This window comes from Ambystoma mexicanum, chromosome 2p (genome assembly GCF_040938575.1).
Source record: "Ambystoma mexicanum isolate Mex_15411 chromosome 2p, UKY_AmexF1_1, whole genome shotgun sequence".
In the NCBI taxonomy this organism is placed as follows: domain Eukaryota; kingdom Metazoa; phylum Chordata; class Amphibia; order Caudata; family Ambystomatidae; genus Ambystoma; species Ambystoma mexicanum.
The window spans coordinates 506,559,147-506,576,095 of record NC_090923.1 but is presented as its reverse complement, the minus strand read 5'-3'; positions in this window follow the sequence as shown (position 1 = coordinate 506,576,095).

Genomic DNA, 16,949 nt, shown 5'->3' with positions numbered 1-16,949 from the left:
GACCTTTCCTACCCCAGGGTATACTTCAACCCCCATCTTGAAGGCGAAGATTTGGGAATTTATTTTCTAAACTTCGAGTGTTTAGCTGATCAATTGGGTTGGGAGGAGAACTTTAAAAGATGTTATCTGGGACCTCTATTGAAAGGGGAACTCTAAACTTCCTACCAATTGCTCAACCTTGCACAAGGAGCTTCCTTCCTATCCATCAAAGAAGGCTTATTGAAAAGAGTCGGGCAAACCTGCAATTTTTATCAACAAAAATTACGAGTCATTAGGTTAAACCCAGGAGAAACCCCTTTAGAGATGGATGAAAGAATTAAAAACACGTTGGCCCTATGGACTAGTAATAAGACCCTAGATGAACTGACAGAGATGATCACTTTAGAACAATTTACGATCTCCTAACCCCCTTTTTTGCAAAAAGCGGTCCTTAAATTAAACCGGCCTATCATAACCATGGCCATCGAGATGGCGCAAAACCACTTGGATGCGGCTAAACATTTTCATCTAGCCCATCATCGGTGGGAGGATCGAAGAGATCATAAGGACCCAGTCCAGGGTCAAGGACTTGAAACACTTGTGTATAGGCGCGTTATAAATGCCATATCATATCATATATCATATCATAAACTCATCTATCACCCTCAACCCCAAGGAACAGACAAATCAGGGTGGATCATACAAAACCAAGGAAGTGATACAGAGCGAAAAATAGAAATCAGGAAAATAGACCCAAAACCCAAAGAGCAAAGTAGAAGAGAAGAAGTAAAAGGAAGTAAACCTTCCCCTCTGGTCTGTTTTTCCTGTAGAGAAATTGGACATCTAGCTAGACACTGTCCAAAACATAAAAGAGGAACCTGTGGAGATAGGATGTTTGAAGGGAGAAGAGTGGGAAAAGCAGAGGAAGAATTAGAAACCTTTAGTATCTGTTTATGTCAAACCCCTACCAAGTTTATATATGAAAAGACTTGGGTAAATGGGAAAAAGGTATGGGCCCTGATCGACTCCGGTAGTAAACAGACCGCTATACGGGCCGATTTAGTTACAACAAAGGACCTAGATCACGCAGCCTTGGTCCGAGTGACTTGGTTAGATGGAGATAACGATGTATGCCCAAAAATACCAGTGAGCATTGAAATCAGCGGTGAATCCTGTTAAATACCATCAGCCATCATTCCAGGGCTCCCTGAGGAAGTTATCCTGGGGCAAGATTTTCCCATCTTCTCTACACTCTTACAGGAGCCTCCACCTCCATTTGGAGATGTTCTACCCCAAATATCTAAGCAAGAAACCTGCATATTACCAGATTTGCCTGTATGGGACTGTGAATACCTAGAATCTGCAGAAGCCAAAATAGCCCATGACATTCAGTTCACAGGTTATTGCAGGGAGAGTAATGCAACCGCTATCGCTCTACCTATGAAATCCAATCAGTAGAATATGCAAGAGTGCATGGATATCTCTCATCCCTGTTTTTCTACTCAGTCCTAACCATAGAATATCAATAAACACCCTTGAACTGTGATCACCTGTGTCTGTCTTACTTGTTGTCACCATGAGTTCTTCGCATAGCACACACACTACAGAACACGCATCGACATAACACCATTAGGATAGTGGATGGGATAAAGAGGTCCATGACATTTTGGTCCCATTTACCACTTTCACTCATGGGTAGGGTATCCATAACCAAAATGATCATTCTTCCTAGATTGTTGTATGCATTTACTAATGTGCATTACTATGTAGAAACAAGGTTCTTTAAAAACCTTGAAGCCATACCCAGGGACCTCCAATGGGGAAGGGACCATTGTAGGATTGCACTTAAGACACTATATTTGCCATACTAAGATGGAGGAGTACAGCTCCCGAACTTAGAGCTGTATTACTTGGCTGCTCAGTTGTGATGTGTGACTTTGTGGTTATCGGATGAAGTCACTGCTGAATCTGAACTGTTACAGACGGTAGTGAAGCCTGCTAGACTGAAAGAAATGTTGTGCGTACCTGGCAACTTGCATGGGCTCCCAATGTTTGATAGTGGGACTGGGCAGAAGGATTTGGGCAAGTGCACTGAAGTTGGTGCATTTGATGCATCCTTATTCCCAAAATGTTCCTATTGTATTGTATTGTTTATTTATATAGCACCTATACATAGGCATGTGTTTCAAAGTGCTCAAGCAGGATGGGAACACAGTGGGGGAAAAAAAACGATAGTCGCTCAGAGCCCGTGAAAATCTGAGATGATAAAGGTCTGCACAGGCAGAGTAAGTGCATGAAATACATTTAACAGTATACGATATAGCAAATAGAACTGATTGCGATTCTGCAATTTAACAGTACAATAAGGGATGAATACAGGGGAGAAACAGACAGACGATCTTCAGGCGTGAGGCGTACGGATCGAGCAAGTGCACAGAGGGGAACAGGGAGGGGAGGGTCAAGTTCACCCAGGTGGTTAAGACTGGGGTAAGTGCAGAGTGTGATACTGGAAATGCATCGGAGGGACAGGGCCTCCATATCCTTGTCCTTTACTGCCTTTTTATCTTGTGTTCTGTCGTGTTTTCCACACAGGAGTTCATGTGAGACTCCTGGCGGTGCAGCTCTCTCTCTTTTGGTTTGGTGAACAGACCCATGGGATACCCTTATGGCACCCATGGGTGGGGGGTACCACCTGGTGCCCCTAGTGTATGTTTTTGGGCACCTGTGGGTGGCCCACAGAGCAGGGTATGGGCTGGTGGCAGCTCCATGCTGAATTTGACAGGTGCTCTGAGTATCCTCCATTTTGGGATACACAGGCCCTGCCATTGGAATCAGTTGATTCCTGATCGGAAACAAGATGGCCCCTGGGGCCTCTTGCTTTCTATTGCCTGTTACCTTGTTTTCCGAAAGTCCTGGGAAGCCCTGACTCTGTCCCTTCCCCCTGACTGGCTGTTGGGTGGAAGTTGCATATATGGTGTTGTTGTGAAGTCCAGTCCAGACTGGCTGGAGCCTTCCCAGTGACTGTATGTTGTGGGTACAACCTGTGGGTGGGACCTGGGTGAATGGAGTGTGTGACCAATATGCACTTCTTGTTGTGGCTGGTTTCTGGTATGAGAGACAAAGTCTGAGACAGCCCTGCCCGAAACTGGCCTGAATGCAGTGTGTAGTGTTGAATGGCTGGGTACTTGTCCCAATCCACATTCCTTGTTGTGAGTGTCTGAGAGGGAGGAGGATGGCCTGAATGCACTGTGTGCCTGATTGGCTGACTGACTGCATGAATGCCCTTCTGTGTGATTGGCTGCTGAGTGTGACCCAGCAGTGTGGATGAGAGACAGGATAGTATATCTCGGGACCTCTCACCACTGGAAATTGTTCAGAAGCTGTGTCTACACTTGAAGAGTAACTGGAACTGCTGATCCTCGATGCTCAGCTGGAAGAAGAAGACTTGCTGTAGCATTTGCTTTGACCTGATCTGAAAGCTGCCGAATTCGTCGAAGACTGATCTGAGAGAGGACCTGGTAAGGCGCCCTCTTCCCGTGCTCCGAGGGACCATCAAGCACCGCTAACCTTCGCCGAAGCTCCCTGGAAGTCAGACCCTCGAAAGGCTGCCGACCCGAGATGGGACCGCTGAGGAGAACGAAGTGAAGCACCAGGACTTCTCCGCTGTCGAAGTCCATTGCCGTCGACCAGGGTTCGCAGGTTTGTGTAACCGCTGGAGGCCCTTCGAAGTCGTGTTGCCCCAGACGCGGGGACCACTTGACGCCGTGCCGCTGACGACAGGAGCTGCCCGCTCCTTTGCCTAAGAACATTGGAATCGAGGACCCCCTTGTCCGCAACGTCGACCGTTTTGTCCTGCCGGAGAAAGTCACGGCCGCTGACACGCCGAGGAGAATCCGCCGGTGGGTTTCCTGCCACCTGAAGGCCACAAAGACTTCGATGACTCGACGCCCTTGCTGAGTCACAGTTCCTCTGAAACTTTTTGCGGTCCTGAACAATCAATCGCCGAAGTGCCCTGCACACCTCATCCTCGCAGGACATCGCTGACGAGCACCGCCTGGATCGACGTCGTGGTCTCGGCACCCTCGAACTTCTCATTGACGCCGTCAACGCCAAGTTCACCTTCTTTGATGCCTCTCGACGATCCGTTGCTCCTGCTTTAAAGGGAGTCACTCAAGAAGGATCCGGTGACGCTTCTTCGAAGAACTCTACTCCACCAGGTACATTGGGGGGGGGGGGTAAAAACATTATAAGAGAGAACCAGACTATTGAGCAATATATGGACTGGGCTTGTGCTATATATCTTTATTTTACAGGTTGCCCAGGTGGGGGGATCTCCACACAGAAACTGTGTCTAGTGGTAGGGGCCACAAATCTGCCTATTGTTTCAACCATCTTGTGTTCTTTCCTATCTCTATTGCTGGTGTCCTGGTTATTGATCTCTGTGACATTCTAACAGTATAGTTGATGCACTTTAATGAGATCTGATAATATTGTATATATTACCATTGTTGATTTCCGAGTACAAAGTGCGTTATTGTGATCGTGTACATACCTTTGAATATTAATTATATAAAGACTGTGTTTTCACTAATACAGTGTGTGGACATTCCTTTGTGGGGGTTCGGGGACTACACTGTACTTAAGAACCAGCCTGCATCACCTCCTGAGAAGCTAGGCCTTGATTGCTCGTCCATTGCTACCTTATAGAGAATCTTGGCTGGGGTCCTCTGTGCTTTACACAGAGAGAGAGCCACTCTCTAGGGTTAATTTCTCAGTGCGTTGAGTGTGGGTGAGGTGTAGGGCCTGGAGGCAAGAAAGAGAGAGGACTGGTGGGGATGGCTGGGACCAGTGTGACTCAGAAGTACACCAGGCGGCCAGTCAGCATGCTGTAAGGAATAGGAGGGAGAGAGGAAAGGACAGACAACTAGGTTAGCAGGGTAGAGGGAGAGAGAAGGAAGAGGAGAAGAGGAAGGTCTTGAGGAGTTTCCGGAATTTCAGGCGATCCGGCTCAAGACATAGGGCAGCAGGGAGGCTATTCCAGAGGGAGGCACCTGCTGAGGATAAGGATCTCCCACTGAATCTCTGCTTGGAGAACCGGTTCACTCGCAGAAGGTTGGAGGTAGATGAGCGGAGGGCTCGTGAGGGACAGTATTTATGGAGGCAGCGTTGAAGGTAGGTGGGGCCCAGGCCCCAGAATGCTTGCGAACAATGCATAGGGTCTTGAATTTGATCCTTGCAGCCACGGGGAGCCAGTGGCAGGATTTCGGTGCCGGAGAGATGTGGTCCCTGGGCTTGAGGATAAGTCTTGCGGTTCTGTTCCCTATGAGTTGCAGAGGGTGCAGGGTAGATGAAGGGAGGTTGAGGAAGAGGCTGTTGCAATAGTTCAACCTGGAGAGAACCAGGACTCTGGAGATAGTGAGCCGCTCGGGGAAACTGAGAAAGGGTAGAGTACCTCTGATGAGGTGTAGCTGATAGACTTTTTAGAGATGTCTGTAATGTGAGAGGAGAAGGAGAGCGTGGAATCAAAGATGACCCCAAGGTTTCTTGCTTTGCAGGTGGGTGCAGGTGCAGGACCAAGGGAGGCTGGCCAGAGTGAAAGTGGGAAAGCAGGAGCAGTGGTCCCAATGAGAAAAATGTCAGTCTTAGTGGCATTGAGGCAGAGGTCGTTTGCAGCACACCATGACTGAATAGCGGACAGACAGTCAGATATGAGCGAGGAGGCGGCTGAGGGTAGCCTGAAAGATAGTTGCATGTCATCTACATAGCGTTGGAAATTAGAGGTGAAGGTGGCAATCACCCGTGCCAGGGCAGCCATATAGATGTTGAAGAACCAGGGGGATAGGTTAGATCCCTGGGGAACACCACAGGTTGAGATAGTGATAGTTGAGTGAAAGACTCAGAGTTCCACCAGGGATGGGCGGTCAGAGAGGAAGGAGGTTAACCACACTAGAGCCTGACCTGTGATTCCCAGGGTGTTACGGAGACTTGCAATCAGGATGTTCTGGTTGACCGTGTAGAAGGTGGAGGAGAGTTCAAGGAGAATGAGGATAGATGGGGTGTTAGCGTTAAGATTTGAGAGCAGATCTTCACAGGTGTTCAGAAGAGCAGTTTCCGTGCCTTTGGATGCTCTAAAGCCAGATTGATGGTCATGAAAGCAACCAATAGATTCAGTGTGTAGGGTCAGTTGAGAGATAGCCAGTTTCTCCAGGAGTTTGCCCAGCAAGGGAGTGATGGAGATAGGACGGTAGTTTGCTGGAATGGTGGGGTCGGCAGAGGGTCCCTTGAGCAGAGGGTGCACAAGGGAGTGCTTCAGTGCAGTTGGTAAAACTCCAGTGGAGAAAGAGAGATTGCAGAGATCAGCCAAGGCTGGGACGAGGGAGTCAATATTGTCTTGAATGGTTTTTAAGGGCAGGGCTCCACCTGTTTAGATGAAGCCTTCATAAATCTGACCTGTCTGGTGACCTCATCCAATGTGACAGGTGAGAGAGAAGAGAGGATAAGTGAAGGGGGGGGGGCAATGGAGTCTCCGGTGTTGGTGTATGCTGTGGTGTGGAAGAGATGGTGGAAAGGATGTCTTGGGTTTTTGTGGTGAAGTGTGCAGCCAGGCCGAGCAAAGGTCCTGGGTGGGTGTGACAGAAGAAGATGCAGCTGCAGGATTGGCCAGTTCCTTGTGGACTTTGAAGAGTTTGGCCGTGTTGTTTGATGCTGCGGAATTGCAGGCTTGAATAAAGACTCTTTTCTTGTTGCGGATGCCGAGTTGATAGTGACTTTGAAGGAGACGGCAGGGCGGTTTGTCAGATGGTTCACCCGACACATTCCATTTCTGCTCAGCTGCCCTACACTTGCGTTTAAGGGCAACTAGGTCAGAGTCGTACCAAGAGTTGCACTTTTTGGAAGGCTTCAGTCGGACCCTCATGACAGGGGCCAGAGTGTAAAGGGTGTTGGAGATTGAGAGATTGAAGTTAGCGAGGGCTGTGTCAGGGTGGGAGTCAGGCGAGGAAGTAGGTGGTGGAGAGTAGGAGGAGGCAAAAGTGTCCACTGTCACTTTTTTCTTAGGTCTGGTAACTTTGTGGCCCAGAGTATGTGCCAGATGTATTGCTGCAAGAGGAGAGGAGAGCTTAAGGTGTGTAGAAAGATGAGAGTAGTCAGTCCAAGAGAGGGAGGTAGTGAGAGGGATAGTGAGAGGGATGTCTGTAGAGATAAGAACATCCAAGGTGTGGTCAGCAGTGTGCGTGTGGCCAGGGGGAAGGATAGAGAGGGCGAGAAAGTTGCAAAGGTTGCGGAAAGGACCTGAGGAGTCAGGAGAGTCCACATGCATGTTTAGATCACCCATTATGAGTTGAGAGGGGTAGGAGAGTAGGGAGGAGACAAGGTCAGCCGATTCTGAGAGCAAGAGAGTGGACTGACCTAGTGGCTGATAGAAGGTGCCCATAATGAGAGAAGATTTTGGGGATAGTGAGAGTCTGCAAACTAGGCACTCGAAGGAGGAGTAGGCCTGAGTAGGGATGATGGATACAGGTATCCATTCTAGGAAGATAAGCGCCACTCCCCCACCTGTTTTCTTAGGCCTGGGCGCAGAGAGGATATTGCAGCCTTCAGGGAGGAGTGTGTCAAAGCTTGTGACAGAGCTATCCTTGAACCATGTCTCTGTGATGGGGAGCAAATTGAGATCCATGAGTTCGAGAGTGTTGCAGATGTCAGTCAAGTGTTTGACGGCGGAGCGAGTGTTGAGAGTGGCAATTTGAAGCAGCTTGCCATCTTTGAAGGTCTTCCACTGTCTTCCTATTTAAGCTGTCACCTGCTCAGATCTGGCTGAACTGGGAGTGGCCAAAATTTGGGAAAGACATGGCGTCTACGCGTGGAGAGATATGTTTGTGAATGGGAAATTTAGGGAGTTGGACTGCCTGATGCAAAATGGAGTACCTAGCAGTCAATTTCTTTAGTATATAAAGGTGATGAAGGTGGCAAAACAAAAATGGGAGGGATGGCCTGCAGAGCCAGTAGAGGAAGCGCTGCCATTGTTACTGTATGATTTGGAGGATGGTTGAAGGCTGACATCTAGAATAAATGAATGCCTCCATGGTAAATTCAACATCGCACATGGGCTGCTGAAATGTAAATGGGTGAGGGGTGTGGGATCCCAGAGTCCCAATGGGAGCAGGCCCTGACTTATGTCAAAAATGTGTCGCGGAACGCGTTGTTTCGTCTCATCCAGCTCAATACATCACACCACGCATATATGGATCTTAGCAGACTGGCCAAGTTTAATAAAGAATTGGTGCTCGAATGCCATTGGTGTAACAAAGAGGGAGCCAATCTGATACGTATGCTATTGGAATGCACTCGAGTGCGGACATTCTGGTTTTGTGTAGAACAGACATGCAAGAGAACTGATGTCATGTTCGAATGGAGCTCACTGGTGTGTCTTCTGGGAATATACCCAAGACCCTCCATATATAAGCATGTGATTACATTTATGGATTTGGCAACTGTTCTAGCCAAAAGACACATAGCCATGTCATGGAAATGTAAACAGGGCCCTGAAAACAAATTGTGGTACAAGGAATTTAAATGTTGGTTTCTTGCTGAAACAAAAGTATGGGCAGGGCTACACAAGACAGGGAAGACGAACAGTCAGATACGTTTGATGCATGGAGAGGTCTATATGTATCAATGATTCAACCCTCAGATGATAAACCGCCTTGAGTAAAACAGGGTATTATGCTGAAGGCAGCAAAATGCAAAGATGTGTCCACAACTGCACTATGAGGCCCCGCTCTGGGGTACCTGAGGGGACGTACCCATTTGTATCTGCGCTAGGATTACCTTTCCCTAATGCCCATAGGATTAGCCAGGGGTAGGTTAAACTGAGCTCTTTTGTTTTTTGTTTTTTGTTTTGTTTAATGTTGTTGATGTGTTGTTGTATGTTAATTTGAACAGCACAACAGACGGTAGGTACATTTATATTAATGTCACTATGACTGGCTGTGAAAGATACTGATATTTTATAACATTGATTGTGACTGTTCTGTCTCTGGATGTACCATTAATGATAAGGAAATCAATAAAACAAATAATTTTTCTTTTTTAAACCAATCTATCCCTTCTCTCCTTACACTCCTCTCTTTTACTACATCTGGACATGTATTTGCGTTCTTTAGTCTTAGTTTCTTCCGTACTATCTTTACTACTAGCGGGGGTACATATATTGGATTAATATACCCCACTGCTGCCTTTAACTCTTTTAAAGGATAGAATCCCTGTTTCTCAGTGTCTGTACTCTGTGATGAACCTGAAGGTATTTTGCATCTACTCCCGAGGGATCTTCTGTTCAGATGGCCAGGGAAGGGCCATCACTTTTGGATCCCAATACTAGGAGGGGACAAGCGAGGGAGGATCACCTGAATGGAGGGTCCTTGCGGACTGGAGAGTGGGTGCACAAAGGCGTGACATGTTATCCCCCTTTCTTGATATTGACCTTTTCTCACCTCCCTTAGCCTTTATGGGCTATTGCCAATCTCATCCCATCGTCCCCTGTAGTTTTCCTTTAACTACTGAGGAGAAGAAGAAACAACTAGGAGAAGTGCAGAGTTCCTATTATAAACACCACTCCGGTACTGGGACGATGAAGAGTGGTCTAGAGGCAGATAGTAACAACGATCCAGCATGTTACACTAATAGACTTAAGAAGTGTCAGGCAATTGAGTATACCTCCTTTCACCTGCAGCCTGTTAGTAATAGAGAACAGTAGAAAAGATGGAGATCAGAAGCACATGAGAGATGCAGTCGCAGAAGGAACAGAGAACCGAGGAGTTGCTGTGCTGAGAAGTGAGAAGCCGAAACGCAGAGACACTGACTGAGATCCTGAGAGTCTTGCTGAGGTGTCTGCACAGGACTGGGAACCCTTGTGAGGGAAGGCAAACAGCAGCCGCTGCCAGGGAGCAGAAGTGGAGCCAAGCACGAAGGCCGGCGTGTGCGGAGTGAAGCACCAGGCAAACTGGCTAGTGGATTTTCCCTCTTGAGACCCCGGTAAGTGTGACGAGACACTGGGAAAGCCAGGGGCGCTCCAAGGAACCATGGAAATGTGAACGGACCACGGAAGAAATGCAAAATAACATTTATTGAATACCGAAACAAATTAAAGGTGCCGAACTAAGTGAAAGGTGTTATTTACATGCACAACTTAGAACTGTATTTATTGAATACTGAACCAAATGAAAGGTGCTGCACAACTTAAAACTGCATTTATTTAATACCGAACTAAATGAAAGGTGTAATTCAAGTCGGCAGAACTGGGAAGCTCAAAAGCTATTAGCACCCTGGAAATCATGTCAGGGTGCTAATAGCTATACGCCCCTTGATTGGGTGGGCATTACCAGTCAGGTAATTGTAATGGGGCCCACTTTAAGACCATCACTACTTTTGACCCTATAATTCAGATCTGAAGTTATTTACCTGAGCTGTAATGCCCCACTGCCTTGGGGGTAATTGCTTAATTAGCATGACGATATGGAGTGAGTTGCATGTGTATTTGTGGCACAAGTGCACGTAATTCAAATGAGCATGGAGAGCAAGTGTTTTAAGACTTAAAGGTGTCAGTGCAAAATACACCCCTATGCCAACAACTACACAGCCTCCCAAATCATCACTGACACACTATTAAAGAAATTCAAAAATGTGAGGTAGTGCACACAACATAAGTTCGTACACCTACACTGTATATCAGGTGTTGCCGTTGAGGTTGGGAAGAGGAGACAATGAACAATGACAAATATTACTGTTTTTTATAGTGTAGTCAAATGCTTTGCTTTTGAGTATGAAGAGGCGCTATGTGTAGACTGTGTGGGTAACATGTTTACTGGCACTTGTAGGTAGTCTCAATAGAGACATTAGTTATGTTATTGTGCAATAGCAGCTGGAGCGTTCCAATTGCCAAATGGGATTACCAAATTAATTATCTCAGGCCCAAGTAACCAGACAGGCTCAAAGAATATGGCAAAATACTACTTTATTATCAATTCAATAAAGTAGGGAAATCTGGCAAACAAATAGTAGCTCACACTTTCTCAGCGTATTTCCATTAAGCAAAAGGCTTTACACCTTGATGTACGTCAGCTATGGCATAATCCTACGTGGCAGACAGTAAAAATCTATCGGGTGGAGGGATTGGTTAAGGGAACATATATATCTATAGTTCATATAGAGATTAGTATATATCTATAGTTAGTATATATCATATGTATATATCAAATGTTATGTTATGTTACTTTGCATTTATATACCGCTCTATATATCATTGGTATGACCTCAAAGCGCTGGTAGGTTGAACGCCCTCGAGAACCATAGTTCTGGTCAGTAGAGAGCGATAGTGTTGTGTGGTGCGTGGGTGCACCAGATATGTGTTCAGCTGATGTAATTGCCGGATGGTAGCTGCATCCTAGCATTGGGTGTGGTGCTGGAGATATCAGTTGGATGTGTACAGTCCGGTGGGTGGACACTCAGACTGGGCTGTGGCTGCGTTAGGCCTGAAGGACGCATATGTGATCAACTAGGCCGGAATGTGCTTGGCTAGCTGCGTTTTATTAGGGCGATGAGGTGTTTGTGGGGCCGTATTCGTATGTGAACAGAAAGGCCAAATTAATCAGGGGTATAGCTGTATTCTAGTTGAATGATGGTGTATAGTAGAGAGTACGCGTAGTGATGTGATATGATGGTTATCTTTAAAGCGCCCGAGACCAGGCACATGAACAGGATGGCAGGGAACAGAGCAATACACGGAAACATATAGACAGGGGCTGGGCTTACAGCGACAGGGGGGGGTATATGAATTTCTAGCAACAGCATGGGGAGCAGGAAGGCAGGGTGCTTCCATTCCACCCACTTCATCTATTCCACCCATTTCATCCAGTCCACCCTTTCCATCCACTCCACCCATTCCATTCCATCCACTGGGTGCATTCCATCCTTCCATCCCATCCACTCCGTCCACCCCGTCACTCCGTCCATTTCTTCGATTCCATCCATTCCATCTGCCACATTCATTTGGTCCGCTCGTCCATTCCATCCAGTTCGTCCACTTCATCTATTTCATCCGCTCTATTCATTTTATCCATTCCATCCATTTTATCCATTACACCGATTCCATTCATTCCATCCGTCTCATCCATTCCATCCATCCACTTCATCCACTCTATCTATTTCATACACTGTAACCATTTCATCCATTTCATCCACTCTTTCCATTTCATCCATTACATCAATTCCATCCATTCCACTCCATCCATTTCATCCATTCCACCCATTCACTCACCTCCCATCCTTTCGATCTATTCCATCGATTCTACCCACCTCATCCACACAATCCACTCAATCTACTCCATCCAATCTACTCCATCCACTCCATCCACTCTGTCCATCTCATCCATTCCATCCACTCCACCCAGTTCATACATTCAATCCATTCCGTCTGCTCCATCCACTTCATTCCACCTAACCCATCATTCTGTTTGTTTCATTCATTCCATCTATTTTATCCGTTCTATCCATCCGCCGTATCCGTCCATTCCATCCACTCAATCCACTCAATCCACTCGGTCTACTCCATCGGTTCCATCCATTGATCGTTCCCATATCCATATACCCCCTCAATTACATCCACCCCATCCGTTTCATTCTTCTGTTCAATCCATTCTGTCTACTCCATCTGTTTCATCGATCTATTCTATCCACTCCGTTCACTCCATCCGTTCCATCCATCGGTCGATTCGGCTCATCCGTTCCATCCGCTCAGCCTGTTCCATCCGTTTCATCTGCTCAATCTGCTCAGTCTGTTCCATCCGTTCCAGCCATTTCATCTAACCGTTTTATCCAACCATATTCATCCATCCATTCCATCCAATTCCACACACATCATCCAATTCCATCTATTCCATCTATAAATTCCATATACACATGTTCCGACCATTCCATCCATTGCATTCGTCAATTCTCTGTACATATCTTCCAATCATTCCACATGCATCCACGGCATCCATTCCATCCACTCGCCCCATATACAGGTCAGTATCATCAATGGCTACCCCATATCTGGCTGGCAGGCCTTAAACACATTCCAACTTTGTAAAATATAGATAATAGCATAATACCAGCAGCGGATGGGTTTCTGCAACAATGTATAGTTCACCATTACTTAGGCCCTCATGATTGGTTGGCACTCTCTTCCCACCTTGGACATTCAGCTTGTTAGCAGCACGTAAGCAACACAACCCAGGTGCAGGGAAACAACATCAGACAACTGCCTTTCCTAGCTAATTAGCCTACCATCTCTCATCAGTTAGGCCCTAAACCAAGACTTCTTTGTAGTTGATCTTGCTGGCCGTTCTCTTCCTCAAAACTTTAAAGGGAGTGAAGGTACATTGCTATCTTCGTTTGGAGTTTTATGAATAGGCCTTGTCATCTGGTCTTACACCACGTGTGAGGGGACCATGATTTTGTCAATTTCGCCCTTCTATTTAGTGCTAATTGATTTGATTATATTGGATGTAATTACTCCTTTTGGCCTCTGGAGACTTGGTTGCTCCATCCAGCATGCACTTTCTGCATCCTTGGTTGTTTAATGTTAATGTTAAAGGATATTTGTACCGTGCACTATGACCACCCGAGTGGTCCCATGGTGCTCTGGCGGATATGAAAGAAAAGCAGGGTAAGTTAAGGCGTGTAAGTAGGGCAAAGTTTGGAGAGGAGCAGGGGAGCTGTGAGGTACCGTTGGCAGCTTCTGTCCATTTATACTGTTCGCTGAGCTTTTTGGTGCGCTATATGGTCCAAGTCCGTTTTGTGCTGTTATGTGAGGGTCTGTGTGGTGTGTTTGTTGTTGAGGTGTGGTGAAATGTGTGCGGGTTGCTGCAGTTTAAGAGGTGTGGTAGTTGTGTTTAGTTAGGGTGTGAGAGGTGTGTGGAGAGGGGTGAGGGTTTTAGAAGTTTTTGTAGGGTTGGTTAGTAGCATTGTTATTCCGAGAAATACACACTCCTATTGTGTGTCTTTCGGGATTTAGACATGGTTGTCTTCCTTTCAGTGATCTATTTCCGCATGATAAGGCTGTCTTTCACCTCTCTGTCATTATGTTAAGTTAGCTAGTCTTTGCATTTCTATCTTTGCTTTGGTTGACCCCAACATCCCAGTTTGTGGTCGGTGCTAACTATAGACCACACCTTCCGTGGCTCCGCGCATCTCAATGCTATTGCAAGTAGCCATCAGACGTGTGATCCGTAGCTCGTGGTATTCTTTCTCTGTCCTTGTGCACCTACCCGCTCCTTACCCCTTCCTTTCTACCTGTTTCCTGGTCTCGTGTGCTAGTTGCACTCATCCTAGATCCTTGAATTCCTGGATTCCGCGTTCCCGGAACTGAGTGCACCCTGGAGTCGGAAGAGACTCGAGCACCCTTAGTTAAAACCAGGACCGTCCGCAAGAAGGCAGCGACCAAGGAATCCATCAAAGAACGGACCCAGGTGAGAAGGGGGGAACTCCTTGACATTGCAGCAATTGCTGCTTGCCGATTGCCTTTTTTGAAACGGCGTATTTGTTCTAAAAAAGCTGATGGCTGAATACTATCGGATTCATCTGACTGAGGTTCGGAAACTTCTGGACTCTCAGCATCTAATGTTGTCGGGTCTCTGTCGAATGTCTCAGAGACAGGGGCTCGACTGGTACTTGGTTTCTCACTTTCGCTTTCTATGTTCGCTTTCTATGTCAGAACTAGCTGGTGAGGATGCTAAACTGCTACTTCTAGATTTGGACACCTCATCATATTTAGGCTTATAGGTGTATACCCGGTTATCCATGTAGTCCCTATCCACCTAAAGCTCAAAAAATACTTTGCAACCCAAGTGAAATATTACAAGGCCAAACCCACTGTACCCTGCCCATCAGACATTACGTTGCAAATGATGCATAATACACATGTTCTACTGTCTCTGAACGAATGTGAATCAAATCCAATGTTGAATGTGACTGATCCTATGCAGGAATTAGACATACAGCAACAGAATTTGAAAATTAAAGAATTATCTGTCAAATCTAAATTTGTTCCAATTTTTCCAAAATACAACCTAATTGATACATTTCATCAGGCTGTAACCAACGACATCCAGCGCATGGAGGATACTTCCAAAAAAACGGAAAAACCACAAACACAATCTGTCTACATCCGAACAACTGGCATTACGCAAATTAATGACCATAGATTCACTAATTATTAAAGAAGCGGACAAAGGGGGGAATGTTGTACTCATGGACAAGCAAGATCATATCAGTATGGGACTAGACCATCTCAATTCCCCCGATTGCTATGAACAACTACCAGCTAACCCCTTACCTCACCTTCGCCAAACAGTAACCTCATTAATCAATGAGTGGCACTCTTTAGGATGAATTACTGATGTAGAAAAACAATTCCTAACTGTAAATGGACCCATCATGCCAACCGCATACTTCCTGCCCAAAATACATAAACAATTCACTAAGATTCCCGAAGGCAGGCCGATCCTGAGCGGTGGAGGCAGCATCATGGAACCCATTTCCATTTATATTAATGAATGTCTGTCACCCCTAGTGATCACGATTCTAACTTTCTTACGTGACACTATGCATATTTTGCAAATCTTTTCTGAATTACAAGTCATACCAGGGATGCTGCTGGTTATGCTTGATGTTAAAGCATTATATACTTCAATTAACCACACTCAAGCTATTGCAAGCGTTGACTATATTTACCGCCAACATTCTGCATCCTTTTTTGAACACACCACAATGATCAAAGAAATGTTAACTTATGCCTTATCTAACAATGTTTCTCTTTTTAACATCTGTTACTACAAACAGAGAATCGGGGTGGCTATGGGTGCTAGCTATGCCCAGGCATTTGCCAATATTTGTATGCACCACTTCGAGGACAAATATGCACTGCTTGATAAGGAGTTTGCTCAATTTATTTATATTTGGAAACGTTATATTGATGACGTGATTCTGATTTCGACAGGTACTGTGGAATGCTTGAATGAATTCGTCAATTACTTGAACCATAATGATTGGGGTATCCAATTCACTTACGAGTGCAGTAGTTCAAGCATTAATGTCTTGGATTTGTCAATTAGTTTGCAGGACAACACAATTGTGACTAAAACATTTCGAAAGGCTACTGCAGTCAATGCAATTTTACATGCATCTAGCTGCCATAAAAAGTCTGTCATTACCAACATACCGAAAGGTGAATTAATTAGAGCACGCAGAAATTGTTCTAACAATAATGACTTTTTGCAAGAATGTACATTTTTATGACACAAATTTGAAGTTAGAGGTTACGACCCAGGCACGGTTTTGATAGCTGAACGTACAGCCCAAAGCATAAACAGGGTTGATCTACTCACACCAAAAACAAGGTCTAATTCTAGCCATACTAATAAATTGAAATTTATTACACGCTACAATTCAGATAGCTCTAACTTATATAAAATTGTGCAACGTCATTGGCATTTGCTCCAGCTTGACCAAGAGATAGCACCATGGTTGGATGCGTCTCCGAATTTTATTTACAGCAAGGCAAGCAATCTTAAAAACTTGGTTTCCCCTTCATTTATGCCTAGCCAGCAACCAGCTACAACTTGGCTTAGTCAGAATACTAATCATGGGTTTCACAAATGTGGTAAATGCTCTATGTGTTGCTATGCATTAGAGGTTTTCCAAATTGATTTTGGAAAATTGGGAATTTTTAAAGTGAATGCATTTATCAATTGTAACTCCAAATTATGTGTATATTGTATACTCTGTGTTTGTGGTAAATACTACATTGGTAGTACAATTCGCCCTCTTAAGATCAGGATAAGAGAGCATCTATCCACCATTTCAAGTCAAGACTCAAAATATCCCTTGGCCACACATTGGCAAAGAAATCATCAGCTGGACAATAAATCTGAAAT